We start from the raw sequence: 21,055 nt of genomic DNA, 5'->3' as shown, positions 1-21,055 counted from the left end.
TGTTTAATACATTTATAAATCAACGAGGGAAGAGACCCTGCAAGAGAAAAAATGACAGCGATGAACACAGTTATAGAATCACTTCTACGGGAACTAAAATAATGGAAACTCAGAACAAAAGGCACAGATAACGCCACGCAAATACAGCAATCACGTTGAAGTCGTCTAAATCAATTGCATGCGCATTTGGGACCCAATTAACACTTCACGGCGATTAACCTCCCCTCGTCTTCATCTGTCACACGCTCACGACGCCGACACGTGTTGTAGCGCCGCATGCGAACACACAAACACACGAACAAACCAAAATCCTGCTTAAAATTAGATCCGTTTGCCATGACCACGCCAGCGATACACTCGCGTGCGTTCGTGATATGTGGCACCCGTGAGTGGGAAGTTTACCGACCTCGTGATTTTTGTTTCATTTGCGGCCCTTCGATTACACGGCGCTGCCACGCGCTGCTCTCAACACGGAGCAATGCAGAGGTCACAGTGTGAACTACACACACACACAGTGTGCACTACACACACACACAGTGTGCACTACACACACACAGTGTGCACTACACACACACACAGTGTGAACTACACACACACACAGTGTGTAGTACACACACACAGTGTGTGTACTACACACACACACAGTGTGAACTACACACACACACAGTGTGCACTACACACACACACAGTGTGTACTACACACACACAGTGTGCACTACACACACACACAGTGTGTACTACACACACACAGTGTGTGTACTACACACACACAGTGTGTGTAGTACACACACACAGTGTGCACTACACACACACACAGTGTGCACTACACACACACACAGTGTGAACTACACACACACACAGTGTGTAGTACACACACACAGTGTGTGTACTACACACACACTGTGTGTGTAGTACACACACAGTGTGTACTACACACACACAGTGTGCACTACACACACACACAGTGTGAACTACACACACACACAGTGTGAACTACACACACAGTGTGTAGTACACACACACAGTGTGTGTACTACACACACACAGTGTGTGTAGTACACACACAGTGTGTACTACACACACACACAGTGTGCACTACACACACACACAGTGTGCACTACACACACACAGTGTGTGTACTACACACACACAGTGTGTGTAGTACACACACACAGTGTGCACTACACACACACACAGTGTGCACTACACACACACACAGTGTGAACTACACACACACACAGTGTGTAGTACACACACACAGTGTGTGTACTACACACACACACAGTGTGAACTACACACACACACAGTGTGCACTACACACACACACAGTGTGAACTACACACACACACAGTGTGTACTACACACACAGTGTACTACACACACAGTGACAACTACACACACACACAGTGTGTACTACACACACACACAGTGTGAACTACACACACACACAGTGTGAACTACACACACACAGTGTGAACTACACACACACACAGTGTGAACTACACACACACACAGTGTGAACTACACACACACACAGTGTGCACTACACACACACACAGTGTGCACTACACACACACAGTGTGCACTACACACACACACAGTGTGAACTACACACACACAGTGTGAACTACACACACACAGTGTGCACTACACACACACACAGTGTGAACTACACACACACAGTGTGAACTACACACACAGTGTGAACTACACACAGTGTGAACTACACACACACAATGTGCACTACACACACACACAGTGTGAACTACACACACACACAGTGTGAACTACACACACAGTGTGCACTACACACACACACAGTGTGAACTACACACACACACAGTGTGAACTACACACACACACAGTGTGAACTACACACACAGTGTGAACTACACACACACACAGTGTGCACTACACACACACACAGTGTGAACTACACACACAGTGTGAACTACACACACAGTGTGAACTACACACACAGTGTGAACTACACACACACACAGTGTGAACTACACACACACACAGTGTGAACTACACACACAGTGTGAACTACACACACACACAGTGTGAACTACACACACACACAGTTTGAACTACACACACACACAGTGTGAACTACACACACACACAGTGTACTACACACACAGTGACAACTACACACAGTGTGAACTACACACACACACAGTGTGAACTACACACACACACAGTGTGAACTACACACACACACAGTGTGAACTACACACACACACAGTGTGCACTACACACACACACAGTGTGAACTACACACACACACAGTGTGCACTACACACACACACAGTGTGAACTACACACACACACAGTGTGAACTACACACACACACAGTGTGAACTACACACACAGTGTGAACTACACACACACACAGTGTGAACTACACACACACACAGTGTGAACTACACACACACACAGTGTGAACTACACACACACACAGTGTGAACTACACACACACACAGTGTGCACTACACACACAGTGTACTACACACACAGTGACAACTACACACAGTGTGTACTACACACACAGTGACAACTACACACAGTGTGAACTACACACACACACAGTGTGAACTACACACACACAGTGTGAACTACACACACAGTGTACTACACACACAGTGACAACTACACACAGTGTGTACTACACACACAGTGACAACTACACACAGTGTGAACTACACACACACAGTGATGACTACACACACACACACAGTGTGCACTACACACACACACAGTGTGAACTACACACACAGTGTCATACACACACAGTGACAACTACACACAGTGTGAACTACACACACACAGTGTGACAACTACACACATACAGTGACAACTACACACACACAGTGACAACTACACACACACAGTGTGAACAACACACACACAGTCTGTGTAGTACACACACACAGTGTGTACTACACACACAGTGTGAACTACACACACACACAGTGTGCACCACACACACACAGTGTGTACTACATACAGTGAGAACTACACACACACACAGTGTGTACTACACACACAGTGATGACTACACACACACAGTGAGGACTGAAGCTCCCCACCGTGCACAGGGCAGGAACAAGCAGCCTCAGGAATTCTCGCAGAGGCCTTGGCCATTGAAGTCTCCCTGCATCGGTTTCCTCCCAGTGGACCGGCATGAAAGCCCTCCTGGTGACCCACTCACGAACTCCAGATTCCTTGAACGCTACAAATGATACAAATGAATGCAAGAACTGTTTTGTCTAAGGGTGTGCTTATCCTACAGCAGCAGCTGTGTTTAGAATACTACCCTCATTCCACTGTGCCGCAGAAAAAGGCTGCATGCTTGTTGTTTCCCTGGACTTGCATTTTCAGACGTGTCAACTTGTGAATCCGTTCGAGATATCAGCTCTTCCTACCGTCACCCAACCATCTGAAATCATTCACTGCAACTTCCCTCTGGAGTTGTGCACGACGGTAACGTTTCGATCTCCTGTGTGTGTTCTCGGGTTGTGGCCGCAAGGTGATCGGCTTGACGGTGTGGGAGCCGGGCGATTGGGGAAAGTCGGTTCCTGAATAAGGTCCCAGCACTTCAATTGAAGCGTCGGACAACCATGCCGAACGACACGCGGTAAAAGAGCAAGTTGCAGGGCCACTCTGTGCAGAACAGCACAGAACCAGCGCAGCTGAAATGTCTACAAGTGAAATGCTGTTTTGGTTGGAGGGATAAATACATAAACTGCTTAAGTGGTATTCACTAATACATCATCTTTAACATAACATAATTCTGCACCACCACAGGATGAATATTGCGTGCGGTGCTTCGTTTTAAAAGCAACTCTGTCGACGTATCTAAGAACATTCCACGGGAGACTTTTACAACTTCTTATCTTCGAACTGCAGACGCCAGTGTTTCTAACGGTGGAGATCATTCCACACACTCCATGCCTCCTGTGGAAACTGCCTGTGGGCTCAGGAGGAACCCGCTGTTAAGGCATTAATAATGGCAACATTGAGTCAGCACACGTCCACTATTTCTAATTTATTTGTAACCTTTTCCACTATTTTTGAGACCCACGTATGATTTCAGATCTCACATAGAGACGTGCGACATTTCGTGTTAAGAAAACGGCCCACGGAAGCAGATACCAGAGAGCTACCTCCGAGATTGCTTCAAGTGACCGCTTGCAGTGACAACATTGATTGCGGTCTGTGTATCCATATCCAGTTGCTTGATAGGTGCTCGCTAACTGCGTTTGACCTAACAGTCTGTTCAAGGCTGTGCTGGGGATCGTTGTCTGATGTTGCCTTTGCTTGCCAAACGTATTCACGAATGTCCTGTGGGCCTCCATCAGTCGGCGTGGCATCGCAGAGCGGCATTCAGGTCGCCAGGTGGCGCCACTGCACCAAAGGGCCACAATCGTTGAGGGAAAGAACCCGCAATGGGGAAACGAGAAATACTGTAAACGCCACAAAGGAAATACAAAAAAATCATTTAATAATTCTGCTCATTCCCCCCCCCTCCCCACCTTGTCCACTATAACGCACCAGCAAAACGCGCATGACTTCGATCCATGGAATGTGTCATTGTGTGACTTGTCTGGGTTATCTCTCAAGGACAATTGCGCAAAATGTGTCGGTGTTTTGATTCACGTTGTTCCTTTGTTCAGAACTGCGTAGCAGGCGATGTGGGTTGTTGTTTTTTCAACTGAATATGCATATCTGTGCTGTGTACGAGGCATAGCATGGCCAGTGAGCTTGCTACGCACACAAAGCACTGGACTGATGTTCGCCCTTTGCGTTCGCACGGCACACGGGTGGCCAACAGCACGTCCCACCTACCGGCTGTCTCCCCAGTGCCCATGTTCACACATCACCCCGGGTACTCAGTCCATACCGAGTCGACCTACGGAGGACCCAGGACCGAGTCAGATATTGGCTCACTGCTATTTGGTTCGTGAGCGAGGGAATCGAACTCGGCTGCGCCACTGCGCCCCAGACCGGAGCACGCCTCCACATGGGAAGTGGTGACACCCCAGGGGAAGTCAGACCCACACTCGGCCAAGAAACGTAACGGTCACACCATCTTAATCCTCGCATGGGGCTCCATTTTCACGTTTCTCTTGTTACGTTCCTGGTAAACAACACACGGCCACTGCTGCCCGCTGAGAGAGACTCCCAGTACGAGGAGCTCGTGGCCAGATGTCTCTAAAGAGATGCGGAGTGCCCACGCGTTACCCCTCCACACGCGACCGCGGGGTCTGTACCCATATCGCCGGCTGAATTGACACAGCAGGAGATTTAACAAACTAGCACCACACTCTATGTATGCTGAACTTATTTCTCACGTTCCCATGCCGGGAGACCGAGTGTGCTTCACGTGTGCACCGCGGCCACTGCTTAGTCGTCTTCTCTAGTGCTGCAGTTTAAAATGCTGACTTGCCAAGCGGAGAAGAGCTGTTGTCTAAGGATCATTGGAGGAGGACCGATATAAACGTGAAACGGTGGCACAGGCAGGATGCAATTTGGCCACTTTTAGGAAGCCTCTGGAATGACATTTTCAAAACTAAAAGCACCCCCAGAAGAAAAGGCAAAATCCATCCCTCCTCAGTCAACTGTGGTCTCAGGGTGGGCAGCTGTGGTGTGAGGAGACTTACAAATTAGCTACGGACCATTCCTTATTTGGCGAGGGAGTGTAAAACATTGCAGCACCGTACAGTATGCAAAAACTTACAAAAATGTGGAACAGGAAAGGACTTTGAGGCTATCAGGGCCTGCAGTGCGGCGAACCAAAAACCAGATGCCGATACTTCCCTTCGGGTAGCAAAAAGTGGAAATAAAAACCGTGAATGCGCTCGAAGCCAAATTGAGCCCGCAATTGTGCTCGAGAAAATAAAAGAGTGATCAGATAGTTAAGACACATTTACTGCGGTCATCTGTGCGTGTGGCAGCCAACAGAATTATGGATAAAGAATTATATATTCAACAAATGCACGTCAATAATTTACAGTAATGTCTTTGTGGAGAATATAAGTAACAAAATAAGCAAATATAAATAACGCCTCCTTACGAAATGTGTCTCTCTACATGAAAAACTCAAGTAAAGTGTCTTTACACATCACATTAGCAGTAGTCTTCTGGGGAGTGCATCTTTTCAGCGGCATTGGTATATCACCATCAACATTCCAGATAAATATTCACATTTGATATATCAGCAGTCCGAATTGCATAGACTGATACTGGTGAATGGATATTTAAATGCAAGGAAATGGGTATTTTCTTACAAATAGGTAATTTTTACAAATATATACAGCATGGATTTAGAAAAGTCGCTAATGAAAGCCACCCTTACATTGCACGAAAAATATAAAATAAAGTCTTCATTTTGTTTAACATCATGCAAAGCGGCTGTGGGATCGGCAGAGTGATTGTGAATCCTCAGTGGGCCTGCCATGAGCTTTTTAAGGCCACATTCCACACAACAACAATAGGCTCCTTCCTAATGCGGTCCCCTCGCTCTGACTCACTCCCGCCACCCGTGAGACACGTGACGACTCTTTACAAAATGTTGGTCACTCGTCGGCACGAGAAGAAAATGGCTTCTTTTTAACCAACTGCATGGAGAAACATCAGTGAATGGGTTTTTTGTCATGTCCTGAATATTTTTTTTGGTTGAGTTGCATATATCGTTTACGAATGGAATTTTATTTAAAGAAAAGAGTAAAGATGCAGGACATGACAAAAGCCATGTCATGTTACGATTCACTTTCGATAAAAAAAAATGAACTTTTTGCATTTAGCCAAAAGGACATTCTACATTTGACAAATCCCAATGAGAAAGTGTTAAGGAAGGCAAGTTTATATTTCTGAGCATCAGAACAGAATCTAAAAAAGTTAAAGACAACTGGTAATTTAAGGCAAGCATGTCAGTGAACATTAGATGGTAAACTAATTAATGTGAGTGACACTTAACATTCAGCACTTAAATTAATCTTATAATTCAATTAAAGTATCCAGGATTTAAGCAGCAACACATAGAATCTTGAAATGTGAATTTTTAAAAATCTGATTATTATTTATTATTATCTACCGAGGGAATCCTCACTGAGCCTCATGACTGTTTTCCAATAGGCTCCTCAGTTGTCGCAGTTGGGGTGGCGACACAATGTATTAATCCCAATTTAGTAATTTGTGGGTGACTATTTTTTGTTAGATATGGGAATGTGTACCATGATAGCAGCACGCAACGGCCTACTTTTGTGGACGAAGTCACATGACCTTTTAACGTCTGCTGTGAAGTAGATGGCGTGTATTTTGTTGTTGTTTGTTGTTGTCATGGTTGATGCACACGCAGTCAGGGCCGGGCTGCTGGATTGGTACCGTGAAATTTGTGCCACAAACGGGCGAACTCGACCAGGAGTTATGGCCAAGGAAAATCACGACAAAAAACAGCCCGTTTATTTTTGTTAATAAATAAACCATTTCTATATATATAAAATGTAGACATTTGCAGCTGATTAATTATTTAAACACTTCCTGCTTTATACGAGTAAAGGTTCTTTTTTTCTGCATGAGATCAGCGAAGTTTGTGGTGTTGCCAATCGGTATTGTACACTTATGCGCACAGCACATTTTGTATAAATTCTGGCCAGCACCATAATTGGCCACCTTTGTCACCCCAGTGCTTAATGTTTACATACTAAACCAGCTACACTATTAATTTTAGGCAAAATTATCATAAATGAGGCCCAAAACATGTCTAGATACCACTTGTTACCGATTTTATCCGTGGCTTGAGTCGAACCGAGGTGGTGGGGTTTGTATCGCAGTGCTCAAGACACTTTGCCATAGACAAGCAGCCACATACAGCAAGTCTCCGAGCCATTCCTCAAAGATATTGGCCTTTCCAATGCCTTCCACTGCCTTGTTGACTGCAGACTTAATGAGGCGGATTAACATACCTGAGCGATGCATGGTTAGCATAATGATGAGAAGGTCGTTTTAAAATAGGGGATTACGACCAGCCACATAGGCAATTGAATCACCCGACACATCTTCCAGTTTACATCACATCCTCAGGATAAATAGTGACGCATATACTCGCTGCCAAGTCACAGTGCTCAAAGATGTGACATTCTCTCGCTGCTAGAACACAATGCACACAAGGGCTGCTACTCAAGGTGATAGTTTTAAACATGGCAGGTATTTTATTATACAATTTTTCCAAGCTGTTACCATCTCTCACGGTCTCACTCATTTCACCACGATGTATGTATGTACGTTGACCTTCTTTTGCACCATACACAGCCAACCGTGCTAATCGGAGGTGTCCTGATGGGCAGGATTCCTTCTTTGGCTGTTATTCCATTGTTCGTCTCGATCACCAGCCATTAATCCTTTCTATTGACGTGGCCTGCGCAAGCTCACTTACTCTCTTAACAATCAATATCATGTGACGTACACTTATTTCTCTCAGTGCATTTCCCAGCATGCATCTAGCTATGATTCTTTGCACAGTTTTCACCTTGTTTTTCATTTTCTTTGTCAATGTTCATGCTTCTGATCCATACATCACTAGTGGGTAATATACAGTGACCAAACTTGTTCTGCTATAGGCCAAATGGTGTGCTGCTTTTCATTATTAAGCTCAGTTTTCCAAAAGTAAGCCAACCTGTTCTCATCTGCCTCTTTATAACACCATGTTCATCCGAATCCACCTTCAATAACCACATTAGGTATGTGCACTCTGATATGCCTTCATCCAGCAGTGGCTCAGTCATTGTTGATGATTGATGATGGTGCTTTTTTCAGTTAAACTTCAATTTCCAATTTTTATGTAATCAATGCTCTGTTTTAAATCAGGCCAAGGCCCAGTAAACATCAGCTTCCAAGGCCATTTGAGAGAGAACTGTTTAAGATCAAGGACGCTCCTGGTATAAAAATAAATCCTTCTTTCACATCAGTGTATTCAGGGCAGCCTTCCTCGTGACACTTGATGCGGGATGAACTTCAACTAACAAGCGTGACGTGTTAATTGTGGCAGGTAATGCCTCGCACCAGTTAATGTGGGATTACAGAAATAATTATTATCATATTTTTAGGTTTTTTCGGTAAAGTCACGTAGGTAAAAAATTAAAATTAAAATTAATGAAAGTAAAATAAAAATAAAATAAAAATCACGACGTTTCGGAGGCAACACAAGCTTCCGTCTTCAGGTGGAACCGTCACAGCACGATTGCTGTATCAAGTACTTGATGTCAAGTACTCGATTGCTGTATCAAGTACTTGATACAGCAATCGTGCTGTGACGGTTCCGCCTGAAGACGGAAGCTTGTGTTGCCTCCGAAACGTCGTGATTTTTATTTTATTTTTATTTTACTTTTATTAATTTTATTTTTTTACCTACGTGACTTTACCGAAAAAACCTAAAAATATTAATTCTTGCAGTCACGAAAGCATCAAATCTAAAATTAATTATTATCAGTTGCAACGTTTGCATGTTTTGGTTTATGGGACTGGCAATCTTGCATTGCGTGTCTGGTGGGGCTGTGCCAATTCCCGCACCTCCGATTAGCACGGTTGGCTACGTATGGCGTTAAAGAAGTTCAACATACAATTCCACAAACAGTGGATGTCTGCATCTATACCGCACCCATGAGGTGAATGGAAAATTCCAGTGAAAACAAGGTGCGCGTACTGTATGCAGATATGACAGTCCAAGTGACCCATCATTGTCAAGACGTCTTAGAACAAAACGAAATGACGGATTTCAGTGCAGATTCCAGAATTTCATTTGTGATACATATTGATGGTGGTAAGTGATTGACGCCTCAACATTCGAATGATTTTCCAAAAGGGCGAGACAGTTGAACCTGTCACAGTCACGTTAATTGTACTTATAGAAAGAAAGATTTTTGAAATGTAGTCACCTAAAACTATGGTTTATTTATTTTAGCCTAAAGTTTTAGATTTGCTTATTTATGCTTTTAACCTCCTATTGATTGTGACAATAAAGCCGATAGAACAACGCCCATTACAAGACACTAGTTATATGTAGTTTGTAAGTGTTTTAATAGTTTATATAAAATCTTCTTTCGCTGTATGGTTCCTGTATCAGATAAATTATGCTGCAACATATTAAAGAAAACAAGGTGCTGGTGAAATGTGAAAAGAAAACAGTTATAATCTATTCTAGAGACTGTTTCAACCCGACCACCAAAGGGTTTAATGTGAGAAGTCATGCAGAGACACGGACTGCTTGATATTATCAGCATTACCTTAATCATTTGAATTTGCAGCAAGATTTTTTTAAACCATTTTTTTTAATTCAGAATTGTGTGATTAATATTCTGCTGCAGCTTGATATTACCTCACCACAAAATGACACGGATATAAAAATAAATTCGACCATGATACTGTGATTAATAACTTGTTAACTGAATTTCAAATGTAAAAACTTACGTAAAAAAATGTTGCAGATCATATTAATGACATTGCGCACACAAGCCTGTCATTCTTAGAATATATCTCCAGGTGCTTCAGTTATTTTTTAAACCAGATCTGTATCATCAGCAGCAGCCCTGAGCTATCTACTACTTGATGAAGGCCTCCCTAAACTGTCAGCATCCCTAAAACTATGTTTAGGTCTTAATTGTGTTGCTATGACTAGCCTTAGAGAGAACATATCTCCTTTGCCGACTCCCGAATTACATTTATTACTTTCTTCATGCAATTTCAGTGTAGCTGTTCCATCTCTATAAATATCTGTTTACCGTATTGTAATTCATGATAAATGTATGTTAATAACAAAAATATATTATTTCCTGACCTCACCTATTCCTTTGAATCCAAAACTCAATTGGCCTGTTTATCATCTTGTCGTAGTTTCTGTAAATCCTAAAGCTACAAAAAGTAGTGCCTTCTATGTTAAAACACAAATTATAAATGGCTCTTTAGTGTTTACCAATAAAGATATCCTGTACTTCTTTACGGTCCATTAATAATTGAATCGCCCTTTCTCCGACATATGTACTACGATGTTGTGTATTTAAGCTATTATTTGAAATCCACTCTGAAGCATTAATAATACATATATTGCACTGCTCTTGCGTAACGGTCTACGTTCGTGATGTGTACCACAGTGGGAAATTTGCACGTGCCAATGTTTGGTCATTCTAAATGCCGCTAACAGTTTGCATCACCCCCGTCTTGTTTCTTTCTTTCTCCTTCACTCTTCATTCTATTTGCCCTGCTTCTCATCCCCGGCTTAGATCACAACTGGGTTCCTCTGTAGAGCCACTCGTTTATGCTGGACACGGTGATCTTTTGTTACCTAGATGCTGTGTTGAAAATACAAATATACAACAAGAATGATGATGATAGTGCTATGAAAATCAACTCAATGTTGTTCAGAAGGGCCATTGTCCCCAACGTCCCTTATTTTTCCCCTTTAAAGCCACAGTGTAGTGGCGAGCAATTAACTACCTCGCCTGGTACGCAGAGAAGGCATGGGTTCAACCCCGGCCCTGACGCCTGCTGTATATCTGGAGTTTGCGTGTCTCTCTCTCCCCGTGATCGCGTGGATTTTTTTTTCTCCGGGTCCTCCGGTTCTTCCGTCCCCATTTACAATCAACATGTGTTTAGAGTATTTGGCTGCTATAAATGTCCACGTAATAAGCCACTTCGTTGAGCTCAAATATAGCTCAGTGGGCCTTACCTGGCAAGTAAAAAGCTTAGAGTTTAGTTGTTTGTGCTCTTGCCAAATGTGTTGAGTTTTTATGGTGGTGCACCACTGCCAATGCAGCTGCTTAACCAAATGTATTAGTGTAACTCAGCACAGTTAGTTTCATTTCCACCTGATGGGAAAAGAAGGCGTAGAGAATTAATTTGTGGGAATCCACAAAAAAAAACACAAGTATGCAATTCATGTCTCCACATTTTATAGCTCCAGAGCCGAAATTTCATTAGTTCCATGAGCATCCAAAGTGAAAACACAATGTAAGAGAGTGGCCAGGCACTTGTAATTTTCTGTAGGAGTAAATTGTGGCATGGCAAGAGCCCACCACTGCGGCGTCCCTGTGGGTTCTTAATAAGTCGAGAATGTTGCGTGATCACTTTCGGTGCCTTTTGTGATAGATAGCCTACCTATTGTGCTGTAGGAATGATGCGAATATCAAATGTGCTTACACTAACTTCCTTGCAGCACCCACAGCGAGCTGACTTTTCCACACCCGGAAAGGACTGTGCTTTGTAGCGGACCACTGTGCCTGTCACATTCCCTGCCAGGATAATTTGCCATGAAAACTCTCCCCGTTTCAGACTCAGTGGAGTTTGAAACGGGGGGGTGGGGGGGGTCTCCCATGTTTCTGAACACCGCAGACTAACTTTACGTACGTCGTAAATGCAATGTATGGCAGTGTTCATTTTCGGCTACTGCTTTGTAGAGCTCAACTATCCCCAGTCACAAGTTACAAGCAAAGGTAGTAAATCAACGAGGAGTAATCATTGTTGGAAGTTAATATTTGATTTTTTAAAATAACAAAATTATCATCATCGCTTACTGCCTCTGCAACACTGCGTTTGTGACTTTTTGAACGCCTGCACAAGCGTGAAATTCAATACACTACAAATATGTAAATGCATCTCGAGTTAGCCACACGGAGAGGAAAAGCAGACTTGTGGTTTCTGCCAGAGAGAGATGCAAATTCCATTGGGACCATGACATCACCAGCACTGTACCCTAGAAAAAACCACACTTATTAGGTTAAACATTAAGCCTCCACTGCAGAACAGAGAGAGGCTAAGCCGCAGACTGTGAAAATGTGAGGCAGTCTAGGAGGCAAATGAAAGGGGCATTTTGGGACAACAGCAAATACGTCCCCTAACCCCCCTAACCCTCATGCCCCTCCCCCTCATACCCCTCCCCCCCCTCATACCCCTCCCCCTCATACCCCTTCCCCTCCCCTCATCCCCCTCCCCTCCCCCTCATGCCCCGCCCCCTCCCCCTCATGCCCCGCCCCCTCCCCCTCATACCCCTCCCCCTCATCCCCCTCCCCTCCCTCTCATGCCCCTCATACCCCTCCCCCTCATACCCCTCCCCCTCATACCCCTCCCCCTCATACCCCTCCCCCTCATACCCCGCCCCCCTGCCAATGGGATAGGTGTTACCATGGCAGCAGGCTCAGGAAGATCGCCGTTGCCATGGAAACACGCACGCGATTGGCTGCCGCATAGCAACGTAGGTTGGTCCATCTCACCGAAGTTGCCGCGAGACAAAAGTGTCCGGCATCACAATAATAACAAATCGTGATCGGTGATGGGGGTTGTTTGACCATACTTCACCAAGCTGGTCGGTGCGAGTTGGTAAAGGGGGGACTGTTTAGATATCGCCAGCAGTGTTGGTCGTAGCTGGGAATCTAACTCAGGCTCGTGAGTTCATAGGGCAGCGATGTCACCACTGCCCCAACCACTCCACCCACATCACAAAGACGACGCAAAAAATGCTCCGTCCTCTTGAGGCCAAACATCCTAAAAAGGAGCCATCAGAAAATACATCTCGGAAGCCTTTCCTGGGTATTAATTATTTAAAATAGGGCTGTGTGTAATCACACAATAATTACTTGCCGTGCCATTACAGTATTCAAACGTATTTGCACAACATCATCAGCAGCAGCAGCATGCGTGGACATGAGGAGGCCATCCTTCCATCAGTGCGTCGAGGAATGGACGAGGAGGATTTAGTGCTGCGACTGCGTTGCCATTTCCTCCTCCACAACAACAAGAAGATGACCCGCCACGAGAGTGTGCATCTGATGCGAGCGTGAGAGTGCAGGTCACCGGGGGTCAACATCTGTTGCCAATTCGCTCAGACACGTGGACGCTCCTCCACCACCCACCCCCAAGGCATCTTCCTCTCAAGCGAACAAAGTCGTGAAGCTCAGCAAGTGCGTGGCGCGCCAAATAACATTTTTGTTTCTGCAAAGTCGGTGCTTTTGTGCGGTTTTATCTTCTGTTTTCATTTGTTCGTGAAGTAAATACAAAAATAGAAGAATGTTAAGCGCAAGGCTTGGAAGAACAATACTCAACTCTGGTAGGCCAAATGGCTTTTTTTGCTCACTGAAATTGTGCCAGAGCTCCGTGGGAAAGAATAATAAAAACCTGAAGCTTTTAAGAGAAATTAAATGCAGACACTAGTGAGTGCAAGTTAGCAATGTTAGATATTTAATGGAGCTTTGCTATGTGTTATTTAGTCACTGCAGTCACGTGGTGCATTTAAATCACGTACATTTGCGACTGACAACCCCGCTGCAGCGCTCCATCTCCATCGCACTAAATACATCCCTGAACGCGACAGATGATAACAGATGGTGACAAGGCGGTCACTGTAGATGTGACACGGCCTATGGGTGCCCTCCTGAGCAGCCTACACTGGAGCAGCATGGTGAAGTATGGTCAAACGACCCCCATGACCAAAATATGTTTAGGGGTCTTCCTTCAGCAGTGGCACGATAACGAGCTGCACGTTATTATATTATTAATGCATAAAGAGTAACTTTGTTTTGGGGCATTTTTCCACAGTGGACATCTGTGCCTGAACAATGGATAATACATTTCCTCTTACCATTCACATCTTATTTTCCTGTTCGCTGCGGTTAGTTTCGCAACAAGCATGCGCTGTGCAACTGATGTGTGTAGCAATCAATGGACGGGCAACTTGTGTAAACCCCTTGTTTAACACACCTGCAGCCAGGTGTGGTGCTAAGAAGAGGCAAAATGGGTCCAGTCCTGCAATAGGCGCCATGGTGGTGAGATGTTGACTACCTCGCCTGGTATGCAGGAGCCCATGGGTTCAACCCAGACCCTGACGCCTGCTGTATATTTGGAGTTTGCGTGTCTCTCTCTCTCTCCCCGTGATCGCGTGGATTTTTTTTCTCCGGGTTCTCCAGTTCGTCCGTCCACATTTACAATCAACATGTGTTTAGAGTATTTGGCTGCTATAAGTGTCCACGTAATAAGCCACTTCGTTGAGCTATAATTTATGGCCAGGTCGCTTCTGAAAAGAGCTACATAGCTCAGTGGGCCTTCCCTGGTAAAGAATATATACATAGTTGAGTTGAATTGCTTTGTTGGCGCCGCTGCCAGCAGAAGGCCTTCCACTCGAGGCAGCTCTGAACTAAAGTCGTCTAGGAGGGTATTTGGACGACTCTTTGTTGCCTGCTAGAACTCTTGAAAAGGTGAGAGTGCCCACACTCTAGCTCACCACACGCGACCTGCTGACCGGCTGTGCTGGGTGGATAGAAGCGGGAGGATTGAATAAAAGTGTGAATTGTTACAACTGCCGTGACGGGAAATCGTAGTGGAACCGGCGGCCTCTGAAATGCGCGTCCGCTGTGCTGACCATCACACCACGGCAGGATCCCTGTCATGCGAATTGAATATGAATGGATACGATTGGTGTACGGAGACGAGGTTATCATCCCCTCTTCTGGCATTGTGGGATTTCAATTGTTCTTCCCATGATATGCCCCCGTTTTATTTGTACCCCAGGAGGTGGCAACTGCCATGAGCACCATCCCCCATGCATTGTGAGCTGGGCACCACTTGGACTCGAGGCACACAGCAGCACACGGCCGTACTTGCTTTAAGCACCCGATGCATCGGGCGTCATCATGTCGAGCGGCGTGTAAAGTTTTGTATTGGCAGTGTGCTATGAGGCTGCGGCACACACACCAGCCACATCTTTGGGGGCACGCAGTGGAGATGTAGCTATGTGAACTGCTTCTACTGCCCCCCCCCCTGTTGTCACTGCTTCCTTTGGCCCAGACTCTTAGCCCCAAGCGTTCACTAATGGCCCACGAACGAGCGTGCTCTCTGCCACAACCCGTACCCCACGATGGGAAGTTTTGTTTTGCTCTCCCCGAAGGCTAGGGGCAGGGTTTGTTTATTTTTTTGGGTGAATTAAAAAATATATTTTCAACAACCATGGCGTACATTGCTGCTTGTTATCTCTAAAAGAAAAATAACGGTTAAATATGCTTCCGTTAAACATGTCAGCGAAAAGTACAGTTACAAAAATGTCAGTGAATAGTGAGAATGTGTAGTTGTCATAGGAAGCAATTTACGAAATCATGAACAAAGCAAGCCTCAGCCTTTTTTGTTTGGAAAGTTTGGCCAATAATGAGCGATTGTGCACGTGTGAGGAAACCAACACACTCAGAGACAACATACACATGCCATGGGCAACCGCTCACGCCACATTATGAAATGTCTCCCCTTTGCTGCTACATTCCTATACAGCCTCTGCTGAAGCGCAATCAAAAAGCATTCTTCACCAAGAAGTAAACACGTAGAAATAAAAGTACAGTGCAGCCGCTGTGCCAGCCCCCTGCTAGATGAGCGCGCCCACGTGCCGTGCGAGTCGTGACGTTCGCTTCACCATATTTCACCACCCTGGTCAGTGCGGGTTTGCTGAATGTTAGAAAAGAGATATGGGAGCATTTGAATACGGTACAACAATGGATTTCCCTGCATTGCCCTCTGTCGTCCTGCAATGTATCCCGGCATCTTGGTAACGCCTGTCATGCATTTATGTCACCTTATCCAAGCGTCATCCCATGCGCCACTACACCGAGATCTGACCAGATCCGGCAACATTCCGGGTGAATTGCTCACAGGCAAATATAATGCCATAGCAAGTGCTCCCCGCAATTATAACCTAAGCCGTGTTATTTGGCTTTTAAAAGACTGACCACACATCATTACCAAAGCAATTTGCATGCCAAATAAAGGAAGTTACAGACCCAGCACGGGACATCACTTGCAAGAGGTGGCCCACAATAAAGGATTGCCACAGAACAGCTGTGATAATGAGAAAATTACCCACTCCTGACAAATAATGAATACAAATGTCTTCCCCTACTGGGAGCTGAGCATTCTTATAAATGACATGAATTGTCTCAGTATGTCTATACAGCGTTAATATAAAAGAAAAACCAAACGCCACCTGCAAAATGAAACAGCATTTGCTTTGAGATGATATTCAGGATGCAACGATTCGCCCACCACAGCAGCTTAATGAATTGTTATGACATGCGCTTGTGATTCGATTCAATAATATGTATTTATGTCGTGTTTTGACCCTCTCGTTCGTGTTAATTCCTTTTGTTCTGGCTCATTTGCATAATTGTGTTTGTCCCATTAGGCTGATTGTAACATAACCATATCGTTTGTATAACTCGTAACTGACTCACATCCACGATGCATTGCATCTGTCATAAGCATGGAAATTTACTTTAATTTGATGACTTGATGCATTGTTACGTGCGTAGAAGATGCACTTCACTGTCAACACAATCCTTAAAAAGTCGTGGAACACTGCGCCGTGACACCACAGCCGCGGCATCTCTCCAGACCAAGTCCCATTGGCTGAGATAACATGGTGAAGCCTGATTCGCTCATTTTGTTTATCTTCCTTTACAATGAGCTCAGCTTTCCCGCCAGTGCACGAGTCGGAGGCCAAATGGAAAAATGTCACATCCTGGGCCCTCATTGGCTGGCCGCTACGGAGCGAAAGCTTATTGGGTGGATTTTCTAAGGGGTAAAAAGCCCCTTGTTGGCTGGCTTATCTCTCTGCGAAGCATTGAAGCCTGCCGGAGTGAGAAAAAAATGTGCAACAGAGTAATGAAAGTTTAAAACAAAAAACCGTAAACGTGCATTGAAAAGCAGCCAAGCGGACACGCGGGGTGGGGGGGGAATGGCTCCGTGCACAGAGAGGGCATCGGCGTGAGTGGGTTGAAACGAGAGCACGGGAAGGGCATGCCACGGAAGACCGTCCACTGTCAACGCGAAGCAGTTTTGATAGGGCGAGAGGAGGGTGGCAGTAAATTGTAAATAATGTACCCGCAGCGATTGCCCTGCCGAGAGAAGCGGGCCGTAGGCGATCACGCCGTGCGTGATTACAGGACGTCTGGTTGACTGTGCACACCCCCCCCCTGCCCCCCCCCCCCCTTGTTCTGCTTTGTCTCACTTGGCAACGTTACACACACGTTGCTTTGCTATAATGAAGCAGAATTGTGTTGCGTTCATTAAAAATGTGTCCACGCAGAAGCAAACAAGCAACTGCATTTGTTTAATCAGCCGTGCAATTCCACTTTTATTTCCATGACACCTTTACTTGCGTTTGCTGCGATGTGTATGCCGATGCACATTGCAGTACAATATTGTGTTCGTGTGCCGACAGAGCCCCACAATTTAGAGGGAGTGCTCTTAACAGTAACATCTTGTGAATGACAAGTATTTGTTAAGCGAGTCTGACGAATGACGACACCCAACTTTTATAAAACATTCTATACCAAAGAATTTAGTCAAAAGTTTAATAAACGAATGTTGCTGACAGGCCACAAGACCAATTTACTACTTAAAATACAGAACAGAGGTTGGTTTATTTCTTCATCAATACAATATGACAACCGTGTTTCTAAATATAAGAAAGGAATAAGTAAATGTGTACAAAGCCATCATGCTATTTATAAAAACAAACATGTTTAACCTCAACTCTGAATGTCAGTGCTAATGTTAGAATGCTTTGTAATTACAAGTGAGAAATTTAATAATGAGAATTGCAGAAGATTACCATAGCATAGCTTGACCGAAGTCAACACAAGTGCCATGTACTGCAGTGATAAACCCCGCACGAGCTCATAGTCCAGGCAGCAGTAAAACAAAGTGCTCAGCCTTTACAGGCTTGGCTCATACGTTCATTCAAAGAACAAGCTTGAGGCCATAGACAGTGATACATTTCAACAAGGGTTGATTTAACAAACCAAAAACCAGCGTGTAACGCAGTGACGTTTAATATCCTCCAGTGATCGTTGCATACTCTTAGGTTTTTTCGGTAAAGTCACGTAGGCAAACATGATCGTTTCATGTGCTACGATGGAAAATGGTCTTGCTATCGCTGCACGGCGGCGATGAGATGATGTCGCGGGTTTCAAACTGTGCCACCTGAACAATGCAACGGGCGCGTGTGTGTGTGTGCCGCGTCCTTGTGCACGGCGACAGATTGTGAGACCTTGTTTCGAGATCCGCGGCCTTGCAAGAGGCATTTCCAGTCGTCCCCTCGGGAAGGCTACCCGCCGAGCTGACCTCATTAGAGAGCAGACGGCTCGGGAAGGGACAGAATTCAAGCTGGCTGGCTGAGCACCTGCCAGAGGCATTATACCACTCCACGAAATCTAAGACGTTTTGTGCTTTTCTTCCCTTCCGATAAAGCCACGCCATGTGCGCGCACCCACAGTGGTGGTTGCTCGACAATTGAGGCCCCAAAGCAGAGGTTAGGTTTTGGGTGGATTCCCCCTTTCAATGGATAGCGTCTTAGTGAACTGACGGAAGAGATGAGATGTAGTGAGATAAGAGAAATGTAGACAAAAACATAAATTAAGTGAGATGAGAAAAGAGAGATGCAGACGAGATGAGAGATATAACTATTGTGTTAATTGGCTGTTTATGTATCTTTAGGATATGAATGTGGGTCCATTGAGCTGCTTGAAACCCGATGCTTTTGTTCGGCTTGCTTATGGCTCGTGCCGCCACTGCTCATCCTCGAGAGAGAGCCACAGCAGCGGCAGCACACGCGAGATGCTGGCGGTGGGCTCGGTTCAGAGGTCATGCAGCAGAATCTCGGCTTTGTGTGACCCAGCCCAAAAAAACACATAACCCAGCCACGAATGCTGTGTTGCAAGCACGGCAGGCCACTAACGAGACATTTAAATACCACTCTCATGCAATTACCATTTGTACATTTGAATGTTTTGATTTTATGAATCAATTACAGATATTGATATATGGTACGGATGGCTCTATTTAAATCTGCAAGTTATTATTTTGATGTAAATCATTGAGCCAATTAGTAAGCCATTCTGCGTGCGCAATACTTCGTATATTATAATTGCTTCTGACAATTTCAACCGGAATACATCCGCTTCTTGTCGAAAGCTAAGCAGGTTGGAGCCTGGATCCGTCTTCAATGTGCGACCACAGTGCACAACGGGCGTAAGAGACCGCGGGGCTACGTGGTGGGCAGCAGAGGGCAGTGCAGCAGCACACGACAGTTGTAATGCACATCTATGGTCCCACATCTACTCTCTCGCCCTTCGGCAAACCGCACTGAACAAGCAGCGTGCTGAAGAAGTAAAGAGACACGACGCTTCTTTGACATTTGATACATTTCCTGCGCTGGCATTTACAGTGTATGAAGGCAGTGCAATGGTTTAATCGCGAGGCTTTGTGTGGTCTGATGTAATATCCAAACACAAATCACCCACTTGTGTGCTCCGACATTTAAAGTGATCAGCTTTCACAGCGGCTCGCAATACTTCGTATATTATAAGAGTTAGGTGTACACGTACCGCCTGTGTTTGTCACTTCACTGCTGGATGAGAGCTTCCCATGCCGTGCTGGCTGTGAAGGAGCTCTCATCCAGCAGTGGATTGACAAAGGTGCTGTACGTGTACATAGTGTGTTGAGTTTTAACAGCTAGGATGGCTCACTTAGTTCATACTCGTGATCACTAACAGAAATGAAAACCTCCCACTGCTGAATATAGCTTTTGTCCGCGTGTTGTTGTGTGTGTGTGATTTCATTGTTACGTGTATTTGTGTGTGTGTGTGCTCGTGTGTGCCGATGCGTTGAAATTGAATATTTGTGGGGAGCTTTGGCACCGTGATTAGCACACTGCACTACACGCCCGGTCACGTGAGTTCAGCTCGTAGCCATGGCTGGGATGAGTAATACCTGCACCGCTTACAAAGGTAGCCGGGCGTGGTGCTGACTGTACCCACGTTCTTATGCATCATGCAGGCAGGCCTTGGTATGTGCTGGTTAATAACTGGCGATCAACACCTGCCCTCAACAGTTTACACAGCATTGTGTAGCCCAGTGGTCTTCGCTGATTTTCAGAGGGGGGCACTTTCGCTGAGAAGACGTCACCAGTGCGAGGAGCGCTACTCGGCGTGCGAGTGGCGTTGTCACTCGCTGTGTGCTGTCG

This window comes from Lampetra planeri, chromosome 19, assembly GCF_965212315.1.
Source record: "Lampetra planeri chromosome 19, kcLamPlan1.2.h2, whole genome shotgun sequence".
In the NCBI taxonomy this organism is placed as follows: Eukaryota; Metazoa; Chordata; class Hyperoartia; order Petromyzontiformes; family Petromyzontidae; genus Lampetra; species Lampetra planeri.
This window is presented reverse-complemented; position numbering follows the sequence as displayed.